Source organism: Aphelocoma coerulescens, chromosome 1 (genome assembly GCF_041296385.1).
Source record: "Aphelocoma coerulescens isolate FSJ_1873_10779 chromosome 1, UR_Acoe_1.0, whole genome shotgun sequence".
Classification (NCBI taxonomy): Eukaryota; Metazoa; Chordata; class Aves; order Passeriformes; family Corvidae; genus Aphelocoma; species Aphelocoma coerulescens.
Window position 1 is genome coordinate 114,668,103 of NC_091013.1, and position 14,411 is coordinate 114,682,513.

A 14,411-nucleotide genomic window follows, 5' to 3' on the forward strand; every position below is an offset into this window, starting at 1 on the left:
GGACTATTTGGCAACACAGCTGACTGTCAGATGCTGAGCTGCTGCTCAGAGAGATGGATTTTGAACTGACCCATAAGAAGGCAAAAAATTGACAGTTTAGCTGTTCTTGCTCACCAGCACAAAGATATTGCTGATTTTGGTCTTTTTTCTTTCCTATCCCTTTCATTCCTTTAAGACACACAGACATAAGCCCCAACCTTCAACACTTGCAATTTATGTTTCAAAGAGATAAAACAGTTCCATGACATGGAAGCTACAGACATATGCCATAAATAGGCTCAGATTAGCTTAATTAATTGATGCACTGAGAAAGCTGCAAATGTATCTGAGGTACAAAAATGGGGATATGAAGGTCTGTATAGAATTACCCTGGAGTGGTTATTTGCTCATAACTGTGCTACTGCAAGAGTGCCTTGAAACCCATCTTGTACTGAACAAAAATACAACAATAATTGGTCCATTTGCTAGAGTGCTTTCAGTATGAATAGGCAAAGTGAATTCTTGGGGAAAAGTAGTTTTGAAAACGCTTGTGGTCTTTCTTAGCCAGACAAATTGTAACAATTTAACTAAAGCCCTCTGGAAGCTGAAGTTATGCCAGGCAATTGAAGCCCACATAGGTAGGGATTTATTAGTTTTTATCTGCTGCCCTTCAAATGCACCTTCAGTTGTAATCTTGCAGCCCTAAGAATGTTTCCACAGGCAGCTGTTTTATTCTATACATAACACACGTATGTTCCTGTAGCCAGCTGTCCTTAGGGATGGACTCAAAGCAGGTTAACCAGGATGGCTCACAACTCTTCAAAAACAACCTCACTTTGGTCTAAAAAAGCAGGTGAGCCAGCAGAGCCCTCTCTGGAACTGCAAGCTGTGGTTCCAGCTTTTAATAACTTTTCCATCAAGAATGGCAGCTTTGTGCCTTCACCAGCTTCTGTCCTTATTGGAAAGCAGAGAGGGGACAAAAAACCACAAACGAACAAACCAAATTTTGCATGGATCTGAAGGAACCCTGTTGCCCCCACATTTTTTTCTGCAAGTAAAGGGAGAGTTTGTGTTTGGGAGTTTGGTGCCTTTGCTGCTGCTGCCAGTTCTACGTGGCTGGACTATGGTCACTCGTGCTGCAAACAGAGGGTGCAGCAGAGCAGAAGCACAGAGGATACTCATACCTGTTTCAAACACATCAGCCTTCTAATCTGAAGAATATTGAAAGAACATTTCTTACTGCCTTATATACTCCAGTGTCAGAAGGAGGTAGTGGCAAAATTTAACAGGTTTTCCTACAGAAAGTCATAATTTTGTGGAACCCAGGGAAGTATCTGTGTTCTTGAGCTTATCCTAGAATCTAGCTAGGAAAAAATAAGGAGTATAGAGGAAAACCTAAGCAAGTCGAACTAACTTGAGGCTTTTTGTACTTTGAAGTGCTGGGCTAACTTGCCAAATCTTTTATCTCCCTCCCATTTCCTCATGAGACACACACCAAATGACATGTGTTTAGTGACAGCTTTTATAGCTCAGTGTGCTACAAGCTCTGGTACAGCACAGCCCTCATTTATTCTCAGCTGAAGAAAGGCAGGGCTTACAGCAGCAGCAAGTGAAACAAATCATTGTGCCGATGGAGGGAAGTCACTGAGCCCTCTGGCTCATCAGGGCCCAGAATCCATCACTAAATGGGAAGCTGCTGCTTTGTCACAGTTCTGCAATTACAATCACAGGTGACACTTTTGAGTCCCCAACAGCCACTTTGCTTTTCATTTCCCCCATTAAGACAAGTCTGCTGAGTTCAGTCTTACACCATCCCAAGCCACACCATTTGTTTGTTTCCAGAACGAATCAATGAGGAAAAAGAAAACTTTTCAGCCTGGTTCTCCAGGGCTAGGGGAATTCTTTCAGTCAATGAACCATCCAGCAAAAGCTTTCCAGCTTGCATGCAAGAATCCCACAGCACTAATCAGAACATTGTCCCTGTTGAGTTCTTTATAATTCACTGCTATAAACCAGTAAGATCTTCCATGTCACTACACAAGCATTTTTCACTAAGGCCCAAAAAACATGCACACTTTGTGACACCTCCTAAATACAGCCACACTGGAATAGTCCTGCTCAAAATAGCTTAGGAGTTCCTGGGATGGAGGTTACGTGTAGAGTCCTCATGTTAAATAACAGTGGTGGATCCTTATCCATGAATTTGCTGTGATCTGTTTTCAATCTGTTTTTATTGTTAGCTGTTTCAGCATCCTGTGGCAATCAGTGCTGCAGTTTTAATAATTGCATAGCCAGGATCTCATGAATTCCGTAGTAGGGCGTGTGTGTTGCTATTAAAAACGTGCTTGCAGGTACCTTCCCTGTTTCCACTGAAAGTTCTCTGTAATTTATCTTGCATAGCTAAAAGACAAATTTGCAACTTTGGGCCTCAGAAGGTGAATATGCATTATAGTGAGCTGAAAAAATACAGGAGAGTCTTTTGCTTGCACATTTCATCTCTCAACAGTTCTAAATTCTTACCTTTAAATAATCATTTTGCTACTGGAAATTAAAATTCATAAACTTTCTCCAAGTTTAGGATTCTCCTCCCCAGTGATGAGCATCTGGGAACAGCTAATATATTTAGAGCCCTGAAAATTATACATAAAACACATATTTAAAATTTTGAACAACTCTGTCACAACTGTATAAATTTTATTTAAGGTTATTTGAATTTTGAAAACTCTTGCTTGAACTGCCCTCACAAAGGCATTTTAACACTGAAAAAAACTCCAATGTATTTGGTTATACTTTAGAAGTGAGAAAAAAGAGCTTTCTTAAGAACACTTTTAGAAATTTTAGGACCAGAACAGAAGACGAGCACTTACATGAATTCATTATCTGCTTCAAAACAATTTATTCAGAAGCAATGGAACAGAAACAAATTAAAATCTCCCTTTAGATTTCACTCAGGAAATATATTCTTTTATAGGTCTTTGACTCCAACCTTCTGACAGCTAAAATTAACTTTGCATTACTGAAACAGATAATGCGCTGTCCTTTTTCTATTCAGAGATAATACAGTAAATACTGATTAGGTTTAACACATGAGGTTTAGAGTAGAAACATTCCTTAATTTATATTAGTTTGTATTTTGGAATGATGTCTAGTTGCCCATCAGGCTTCACTGTTTCCGAACTTTATTTAAAGTCATCATGTCAGCTTTAATATTTTTTGGTTGTGGGGTTTTTTTAGTGCTTCAATGTATATGCATTTATAAAAATATTGCTATAAGTCACCAGAATTTAATAATAAACATTCTCTTTATCTCCTGCTGCCTGCCAGACAGCTTGCTTGTACAGAAAAAAAAAAAAAAATACATGCTATTTCAGATTAAATCTGTTGTGTATTTTCAGGGAATGTAATAATCTTCATACAGTAGCAGAAAAATGATGACTTTATAGTGCCATAAAATGTGTCCTTTTCCCAGGATTTTCAAGACTGCAATATGTAGGTTAATACAATCAAATCCCAGCTACATAATGTGGCTCACAGTGATGAGGATGATGTAAAACCACCTTGTGCATTATAAGTAAGGTGGACAGTTTGGTGGCTTTTTTAAGCAATCCTGTCCCTTTTCACTTTTGGGAAGACAGCTTGGTCAGTGCACAAATTTTTCAGCCCCTGCCATGCCCCACAGTCCACTTGCTCAACACCCCTGACCACCCCGCTTATTCCAAAGGCTCTGATATATTTCTTAATTAAATCTTGACAGTGAAATTGTAGTTCATGAAAATAATCCATGGTGGTTTGCGAGCCAGTGCTTGTGCATATTAAACCAGCACTTGACCAGATTGGGTTTTTTACAGTTCAGTCAGGTATGCCTTGAGAGCATTATCAGGGATAAGTGGTGGGTATTTGAATAATAAGCACTCTATGTCTGCCTCTGGGATGAAACACAAAGCTCCTCAGGCAGTCTGCAGGGCTGTAAAGCTCAGTCAGAATGTTTGGTGTTTTGTTCTGCTGCAAGCAGCCATAGTTTACTTTAGTTATTTTTCTGATCCTTTTTCCCTGGCAGCAGTGGTGCCTCATCAGCCCATGTAGCCAGAGGTGTTATTATTCCCATTCTCTTTAACTCCCCTCTCTGACCTATATTCACTCATCTGTTTGTTAGTCTTTCACTTATAAATAGACTTTAAATGTTACTGTGTGAATTCAAACTTATGTTAATAGGTAACACCACCCACTCCTACTAAATAGAAATACTATTTTTCACCATCTTGCAAGCTTAGATCCGTAATTAAGATAAATTTCAAGCACACTTTAAACATCTCAGTCCCAATGCATGCACATTTCAGAAGTGCTCTTATTGGTAACTTGGTGATAATTATTTTCTTCTTGCAGTTACAGAGATGAATTTTATTCCTGAAAAACAGAGTTGCTTTTCAAAGGGCAAAGTTAATCTCCCCATCTATTTGAAATCCTACTTTTCATTTGAAACAGTGACAGTTTTGACCTTGCTTGCTCTGTGATGACTCCTTTACAAAACCAAATGCACCAGTCAAGCGAATGTTCAGCAGCATGTAAGAAGCCAAAGGGTTTGGAGGTGTAGTGCCTCAGTTAAAAATAGTCACTAGAGGCCAAAGTGCAAATTAACATGGAAGCTACTTAAGGGAAACCAGGAATTCCCATTCCAGTTTAAGATATTCCTATATACAGAGGCATATGTCATTTTCTACACAGGAGCAGACATGTAGCATTTAGTCTTCATTTAGAAAAGGAAAACATTAAAATTGTAGAACAGGCACCTGAAGCCACATAGAAATTGTCTCTGTGCAGCACACCAGCAAAAAGAGCCCCAGCCACCTAACCAGCTGGTGTAGATGGTCTGAGGCTGCTCAGACCTGATACCCCCTGGAGCAAACATAATTTGACAATAACTAATTTTTTGGAAAGAAATTCATGGAAAACGAATGGCCTGCATGGCCAGGATGTTCCTGAAATGTCAGGAGAAAATGAGGTAGACCAGAGAACTTCCAGGAGAAAGTGCTGCCTGCACTGCATTTGTACACTTATCCATAGGCATTGGGACAATTTTCTGCCCTTTAGTTCTTATCATCCCTTCATTTGCAAGAGCCAAGAACAGAGATAAAGACTGTCAGTATGAGTGTGCTCAGAGGACAGCAGCTGGAATGAGACAATTCTCTAGGAAGGTACAATTCATCACAGCAACTCATTTTACTCAGTTTCATGGTCAGCAAAGGAAGCCAACCCCAAGTTTGAGCCCCAGACCACTCTCCAGTGTGCTTCCAGAGCCAGACACAGCACCTGCTGGGCCAGTCCATTTGCCAGTTTTATACAGCAGGAAATGCTGCAGCCATGGCCCACAGCCAAAGCAATATTTGATTTGAGCCTATAATCATCTCTCAGAGATGCTCCCTCAGGCTGGTAGCCCTTGTGGCACCAAAACATAGTTATTGTATATAATTCTTATCATATGGTTAGGGTTTTTTTCATGTAAAAGCTAAAAAGATGAAAACCCATGTCCTAGCCTGACAGAGTAATATTTTAACACCATAACCCTTGAATTACATGGCTGTGCTATTGCATGAGGGACTCAGAATTTGAAGATACAAAGGATGTTCTTGGAGGGGAACAGATGTGGTGCTGCCCTGTGTGATTACTCCTGCTTTGCAACAGGCTCAGGCATAAAACCTCTAGGCTTTGGTGTTCAGGTTTGCCATGTTAGAAATTGGCTTGTTCTCTAAGAGAGAAAAATTTAGCCCATGAACAGTCTGGATAATAAAACAGGAGGCAAAAAGGCAACACAGTCAGAGTGCAAGGGCAGCATCTCCTCAGGAAAATGAGGGAAAGGGAAGAGAGCTTGAGTGAAACCTGACAGGAGAGGATTCATGAGGCATAACAGTTCACAATATCCCACAGCCTTTTCTAGCTCTCCTAGAGGAGAAATTGAGGTTGCTTTTACACATTGGGATCAAAATTTAGGAAAGATACAAGAGTAGGTCTGGAGGAAGTCCTCTCCCCTGCATCTCATAGCTAATGGTAGCAAAGTCAAGCAGCCATTCATCAGGCCTGTGGGTAAGACAGCATTAAATAGGAAAATTGTATATCTCAGATTAATTCCTATAATTTTAAAATATTATCCTGTTAGTTAAATAAAAATAAAATGTATTCTTTCTGAATCAATTTTTTTTCATATTTTTCCAGGATTCTAAATAAGATAACAGTAAAGGTCATAAAATGATATGTATTAATATTTATACATATAAACGATGGGAAGGCTTTTAAGAAACACATTTTACATAGAGTGCAGCCAAAATTTAAACCATAAGTTTCCTTAAATAAGTGTAACGGTAAGAGATGGTATTCAAGGAGTTTAGACAAATTATCAGACTGATATTTCTAGATGCAAAGTCATTAAAAATATCTTGAGAATGATCTCCAGATTAAAAGTGACACACTGAAGGATGACTTAATTTATTCTCTGACATTGAGTAAAGTAGGTTTCTCTTGCCCAGAAATATAAAATAAATAACTGCAAACACCCAGAGTGAAATTTCTAAAGGAAAAAATGATCGGATTGTAAAAACACAAAGGTTACATAAGCAACATTTTTAGACATATTTGGGAAGGTATTACTTTTACCCCACAGCGAGTTAGAAGTGCCCATGGTGTTTTTAAGTGGTGTTCATCACCATAGATTTTTCCAAAATCCAGTGAAGGCCTCTGCCCCAATCCCCACGGGCAGTGGCCTTAGGTGTTAGCAGTGCACAGCCCTTTGTTTTTGCTCTACACCTTCCGGATATCAGCTTTTCACATCATCTCATCACTTCTGTAATTCAGAGATGGGCTCTCAAGTCAAGAGCCAGAGATCACACAGAGGGACAAGACCCTCACTTAAATGACTTCAGAGAGCCCGTAACTGATACTAGAACAGAAAGAGGACTAAAACTCATTTTAAGATCCAGAGGCAAGTGTCTAATCCTGAGGTCTTTATTGACCTTTCCCTTTCTTTACCAGTTCATCCTAAGGCACAAAATCAGCATGACAACTCTCTTTTGTTTTGGTTTTTTGTGAAGCTACAGGAAGTCAAAAATCACATTTAGAGTGGAAAATATGTGGATAGATTTAGGCATTGGCACCTGAATGAATTTCATGATGATTACTTTCCACTCTAAGGTATGAAGCAGTAATTCTGTTTCCCTTTTCACTCTTCTCTAGCAAACCTGGAGATCCAATAATGTCATACAACATATTGCAAAGTGACAACAGAGTGCTGATATGTCCTATACAGGCATTTGTCATTTTAAGTGTGGGATGGTTTTTCAGTATATTCAACAACACTTAAAAATATTTGCTTAAATTAGAATTTTTTACCTTCTGTCGTGTAAATCTAGATTGTTTTCATCCATACAGGAACAGTCAAGCTAAAAGGAGCTGTTATCAACACTAACAGATATATTCTGTAGGAAATAGAAATCCCTATGCAAATGAACAGGATGCAGAAGGAAGATACTATATTCTGTTGCATGCACAATAATAGGGATGCCAGTTTGACCAGATGTTTATAATTAACTAAAGAACAGCCAGACTACTACAAATATTGTAGTGCTCCCTGTTCTATTCAGAAACATTCACATTCAGAACTAGAATACTCTGTTCATCCGTTCCTTTTGAACACAAGAATTAACTAGTGCTACAGGAAACAGAACTGAAGGGATACCCCCCCCAAAAAAATGGTTTATAGACTCATGTTAATCTTTTATTTGGAAGGCAGTAATCTGTAACCCAGATAATGCTGTTATTTTCATGTCTTGCCCCCAGGGCTTCTAACAATGCTCAGGACACATTTTGAAGAAATAACTAATCTAGAATATTATGCATTCATCACTTTTCCCTGCTCATAGCATCTGGAATAACTGCAGTACTTCTACATATTTCCAGGTTAGTTGTTACAAGTGACTTCATAGCTTAGACATGACAACAGCTGGCAGAGAGAGGGAATGATTCCAAAAGTAATTTGGGAAGTGAAGAAATTGAAGGTTCTATTGTATGTTTGATAATGACGGCCATTAAGTCAGAATTTAGTAAAATTAATTATATTTTAATTTAGTAGAATCATCTACTAAACAAAATGCTTCCTTAACTTTTTGCACAGTTTACCCTTTAGTTTCTTCCTCAATGCATTACCTTTAATCCCTGCTGTAGAACCAGCCTAATTGTTTATATTTAACTTATTTGAAACTTGCCATGACTTGTAGAACTGGAAAAAGGTACTACTTAAAGACACTAGGCACTGAACCTGACTTTTAAAACTATATACTCATTTTTTTTCCCTAGAAGTCTCATTCATTTTTTTTCATTTTTAACCCTCCCTGAAGGTGTTAATATCTCCTGAGCTGCAAGTCCTTCTCTAGAACAACGGTTCAAGAACAGACAATTGTAAAATGTGTTCTTGATTGTGGCACAACTCTGACAACTCAGCCCTAAATCCAGAACATCTCTGGGCAAACTGGAGGAACAGCCCATTTAAAAAGAGAGAGCCATTCATTGTCCAGAGTGAATTTCAAAGCACTACATTGAGTTAGGAATCATCACCTGTGTAAAGCAGGGCTGTGAGGGACTCTGCAGAGAAGGATTTAAGGGATCACAAGCTGAACATGAGTCAACAATGCCATGCTATTGGAGAGGAGAAAAAAAAACCTAAAATATTATAGTGTAATGCATAAAACATCACCCCAGACCACTCTGTTCATTTTTGAGTGCTTTAGCAGGGTCAGGGACATACTAAAAAGCACCCATAAAGGAACAAGGAAAAAATTCAAATAACTAGAAAATGTGGACTAAGAAGAAATATCAAAGAGATCGAGTTCTTTAGTCTAAACACGGGAAGCACTGTTGGAAGCCTGACGGCTGGTGCAGTGAGGGAGGAACAAAAACAGTCTCCATGCCCACCTAGAGCCCAGCGTGGCTGGCAACAAGGAGGGTTTAGCTCCAAATTCTGACTGTGCTGGGACATAGTGCCTAGGAATTGTTTATTTCTATTGCTGGAGTGCCTTTAGCAAGGGAAACGTAAATATTTGTCAGATGTGACAGTAACACTGACTGGTGTGGTGAAACACTCAAGATTACTGCTCAAAACCAGTTTTCTATCAGATTATATCTCTGCCTCACATATACTATTTTCACAACGTGAGTTTTGCCTTCACAGAAGCTTAAAATTGCAACAGACATAACTGGGGGTTTGGCTAGTGTAAATAAAAGGCTTTAAGAGGTAATAACTCCTTGAATTTTATTTTTGTCAACAGCACAAAGATTCTGGCCAAACACTGAACCCAAACTTGCAGTCCTTGGAAGTCTATCTTTGCTCTTTTCTGGCAAACAACAAATACTCAGAGTTTCACATAAGCTTTTATTTTAAAAATAGTTATCAAGCACACTTACACACTTATTTGTGTTTTACCTACTTCATGTCTCCTTTTTGATCCCCTAACACTTCACACTCAACTCATTGTCTGGGGACAAAACATCCTCTGCAGTTTACCAAAGCTGAGGTACCTACTTGTCAGACGAACGTTCCTGCAGGAAGCAGGGGATGCTTTACACTCAGGGCTGGTTATTGGGTTTCAGAGAACATAATTCCACACTTGGGAGGCAGTAACTTCTTAATTACAGTCCTCTGGGGAGTGGGAGGAATCAAAGCATGTCTGAAAGGGACTTGACACAAGTAGCCAGAGCGGCCTAATCCTATCAGAGGAGAAAGCACTTGATCTGTGCTCCAGAAAGTGCCCAGCCTTCTTCAGGCACTCTGTAATTAAGTACTTAAAATTGCTCCCCTCAGTGCACTTCTCTGCTTCTGCTCTTCTATCAGCTTCATCACTGAAATCACCAGCCTGGTTAACCATCCCTGATTTCTGCTTCCTGCCCTGTGCACGCTCCAGTTTCAGTGGAGTGGGGGTGGGAAGGTGGCTAAGGCACTGGGCTGGGGGTCAGCTCTCAGCTCCTGCATGGCCCATATCTCACACACTCTGGGTTTTGGGTGTCTATCATGAGGCACGTCAGCTGAATGCCCACGGAAATTCCGAATGCATGAAATTATCCTAGCAATGATCACTTTTTTAAAAGTTAGGGACTTTTAAAGGCCTGGACGTTGGAAAGAACTCATGGTTGAGAACAGTGTTGAAGCACATATTGGTTTCATTTATTTCAAAGTATCATCTGAGTTTAAAAAGAACTAAAACACATTGCTGGATCAGGACATGTGACTGACTAAAAAAAGGGAATATCCACACCACTTCTAAAGTGTGTCATTTAGAAAGGAATGCAATTATTCATTCTTCAAGCAGCAGCCAACCTGCAGCTCATGGCAGTTAGGAGCAAGCACTTTCTCCAGGCATGCTTTTCCATGATTGTCCATGCATCCATTTCATGCACTTTCCTGCTTATTGCCTAGCCCTAGTGCCAAACAAAATAAGCATCTTGGTGTTGAAAGAGAAGACACTGATAAAACCAAGGGTGGCTTCCCTTACAAGGCAGTATGAAGCAGGCACTTGTTTTAGCTGAGGAGCAGAGTGCTGCCCAGCCCTCCAACCACCACCAATCCAGAGACCACTTTGTGAACCACTGTTTCAGGTAATTTTTCCTACAAAGGCCACATTTCACAGTGGGAAATAATGTAAGAAACTTTCAGGGTTATTATCTGTAAGTTCACTTTCTGGGAATACAGCAAACCACCAAATCCATGAAAACTAGGTACCATTAACACTGCTAGAAATGTCTTCTGATGTGGGTAAACTCGTCCACAGCTAAAACAGCATGGAAGGCAAAGAAATTGCAAGTACTTAACATCTCTTTATATAAAATGGGTCATTTTTAATGCTGCAACCAAGAAAAGAAAAAATGAACGAAATAATCTTTTTTTTTTAATTATAACCTGCAGAAAACTAAACATTTTCAGACATTTTTACCAGTCTTGAACTTTGGCACTAGAAAGACATACTCCACAGGGCCGGTGCCTCATTAATACAGCCACAGCACTGCAATCCATGAAGGAAGAAACGGGGGAGGAGGACTGTGCTAATTTAGCTCTGAGTTCCACAGAAGAGAATGTCACACTCACTCCCCCTCAGCAGTGGGCTTTTCATATGCCTGCATCCAGGATGGCTGGTGGCTGAAAAGAGAAATTGCTGCTGCTGAGAGAGAGCAAGTCAGTTACTCATCAGCCCAGTGCCTTTTTGCTGCTGTCCTTAACAATAGTACACCTCTTGCCCTGTTAAAATACTGTCCCTATTACCTAGTCCAGGTCTGGGTTGAGATAGAACAGGATGATTGAACATGTTGATTTCATGTTGTAAGTTTTTGTTCAAGAGGTCTACCAAAGTGAAAGATCTTTGCGGTTTCTCAAGAACAGGTTTTGCTTAACAGCCCTTTATCCATTAGTGAACAAAGGGAGTCAAATATGTGTTCTGCTGTGAAGCTTGTCGGCAATACCAGCCAGATATATATTACCTGTACTTACCCTGTGCTGCTTTCTCTACTGCAAGATACAACCTAAGATTATTCCTTTTCTATTTTCCCATCAGATAAAACAAAATGGTTGTTTTCACCTTGAGGTCTGTAAACCTTTTTGTGAAGAACTTCTAAGAGATCCACTCAAAACAATTAGGCAAAAAACAAACCCACCACACTTCTAGTGCATGACATCTGTTATCACATGGGGACCTGCGTTTCTACTGAAAGATTTTTAATAGTCTACAAAGTGACTGGAGAAAAAAGAAGTTTAAAACCACTGCAGAAGATAAATACATCAAAAAAATATCTGCATGGTCAATAGCAGAGGACAGATAATCCTTGAGAGAGACTATGAAAACTAAAATAAAAGAATATGCACAGAAGTATATCCATTGGGATCTTATTGCCTAAAATAAAGTGTCTAAAATAAAAAGGAGGTCTGAAGAAAGTACAAGAAAAATTGGGGAGTATCAGATGTTAACAGGAAGATTAACAAGGAAACCATGCCATGGGCTAACTGGCCATGAGTTGCTCTATTTACAAATAATGGAACCTTAACAGAAGAGAATAGGCAGGAAGGCAAGCCAACATTTTATACCAGTTATTTATATCAGTTATTAATGCACTGACAGTCTGAACATTAAGTTAAGGTTCCATAATGAGGCTAACAGTCTGTGGAGATGGTTCAGTCATAAGACTGTTCTCAGCTTAATGGGTGCCATAACCATTAAAGATGAAACACTATTTGGAAGGCAGAACAGATACAAAGCAGAAGAACATCACAGCAAACAAAAAAAGGCTCTTGTTCCATTCAGGCTTGGCACTGCACAGAAGGATGAAAAGAAAACACAGTACTAGTTTTCTCCATATCTCCCACTGTTCTCACTTCTGAAAACTAAAGCTGAAGACACTCAAAAGCCAAACATAGCTTAGGGAATAAGTCTTCCATGGTTCCCTCTCTAGTTAATGGATAGAGAAATTTCCCCTGAAAGAATAAATCAGAGCAGAAACTTGCCTGCAATTTTTTGTATCCTCTAGGATAATAGATTAGAAGTTTCTGACGTGACAAAAGACAGAGCTTCAACACAAAGGGACCTGGCCATAAATTTGAGGACTGGGCAAACAACATCATGGCATTCAACACAGCCAAGTGCAAAGCTGTGCACTCAGGGAAGAAAAACCCCAGGCCCCTGCAAGGGCAGGAAACCAAATGGGCTGATATTAGCCCTGCCAAAAAGGTCCTGAGGTTTCCCTGGGTGCCAGATTAATATAAACCAACACTGCACTCGTGTCACAAGTAAGGCAAATGACCTCATTAAAATAAGCATGTCCAGCAGGTCTGGAGGTTATTATCCCACTCCAGACAGCACTGATCAGGCCACACTTGCAGTACTTGAGCCACTTCTGGGAAGAAGGGTGAGATCAAGGTGGATGTGGAGAAAATGGAGACGGTCCAGTTGCTGAGATGGTCAGGGCTCAGGGCACATGGCCTGTGAGGAGAGGGTGAAGAACAGGGATTGTTCCATCCTCAAAGAAGGGGTGATCCATCAGACTAAAGAAGGAATGATCTAGTACAACTATTTGTAAGGAGGTTAAAGGCCACGAAGCCAAACTGGTTTTGAGAGTGGCATGCAAAATAACGAAGGATGACAACATTCACAAACATTGCCTTGATAGGTTCAGGCTGAACACTAGGAAAAACTTCCTCACTGGCAGGACAGGGCAGTGCTGTTATCCACAGAGCTTGTAATGTCTCTGGTTTTGGGGATTTTCAAAACTCCTAGATACAAAGCCATGGCTGACCTGTTCTCCAATGGCAGCAAGCCTCCAGCTACAAAGAGGAGGCTGGATGGTGGATGAGGCAACTTCCAGCTGCCCTGTCCAGCCAAGACCTCTGTAGGATCTGTAGGATCAGCCTCATACCTTGCAACAGGAAAAAGAAAGCCTTTGAAGATAATGTGGCACAGAATACAGGTATTCATCAGCTACAGCAGGAGTCTCTACATAATAACCAAGTGAATGGTGGCAGTAAATTTCAAATGGTTATTGCAGACTGGGGAACAAACTGAGCATGGGGGATGGTTAGCAAAATAGACCTAGACGTCATATGACTGGTAACTGTAGGTCTCAAGTCTTTAGCAGTATTTTTTTAAATCGTTTTCAATGGTAGAATATGAAATTTAAATGAGATTGGATTTTAACCAGCTCTGCATGTCCACTATAGGAGGTGGAAACTGCATATTTAGTAGGAAAGTAATCTGAATACATGCCCAGAATTCAAAATAAAAGGGGGGTGCTTGAGGTTTTTTGAAAATATTTTAAAGTTTATTTAGCAGAGTCCTCACAGTCCTCTCCCATATTTGTGGTGGGTTTTCTGTACTTCTGCATTGCTTGAATAACACCAGATCCAGAAATGTTGCAAAACAGTAAGAGAAGGTATTTCCAGCTATTGGACTTAGCTTAAAGCATGAACTACAATATTTGACATCCCAAAGAGAGCTTGTTCCTCAGAAAGTTATGGAAGTTCAAGTGACTTACCCAGTATTTGTTGCGTAAACACCCAAAATTGCCAAGGCTTATCAGAACAGAACTGCTTTGTGACTTACACAACCCTGACCACCCATTTCATATCGAGAGATTGACTGAAACACAGTGCAAACAACAGACTAAATAATACATGTCCCTCTTCTTGCTTCTGTGTCTCTCTTGGGACTAGTGTGGTGTGAAGGTTTTATCAGAAAGACTGCAATAGCTTCAGAGACAAAGGAAGGAATGAGCTATAAAGGCCATTCCATACAAACTCTGCTAAAGCTCATTGTTAGCATCTCCAAAATGATCAGCTTTCATTTCTGAAATTCAGAGCCCCCTTCTCCCCCCAAGAGTACATTCTCCTAGGGTGCATCTCCGTATTAGTGCTCCTG

General features: G+C 40.0%; 1 protein-coding gene and 1 long non-coding RNA gene across 4 annotated transcripts in view; one reads left to right on the forward strand and one right to left on the reverse strand.

The window, feature by feature from the left end:
* The window catches only part of HTR1F (5-hydroxytryptamine receptor 1F), a 105,196-nt gene that overhangs the window by 56,800 nt on the left and 33,985 nt on the right, over positions 1–14,411 (forward strand). The window lies entirely within an intron of this gene.
* LOC138115339 (uncharacterized) overlaps positions 1–14,411 on the reverse strand; it is a 65,902-nt gene that overhangs the window by 6,329 nt on the left and 45,162 nt on the right. For 2 of the 3 annotated variants that reach the window (XR_011153256.1, XR_011153268.1), the window contains one exon: positions 2,500–2,609. The exons of the other annotated variant lie outside the window; for it this stretch is intronic. This is a non-coding gene — a long non-coding RNA (uncharacterized lncRNA). The remainder of the gene's footprint in view (positions 1–2,499; positions 2,610–14,411) is intronic. 3 annotated transcript variants of the gene reach the window in all.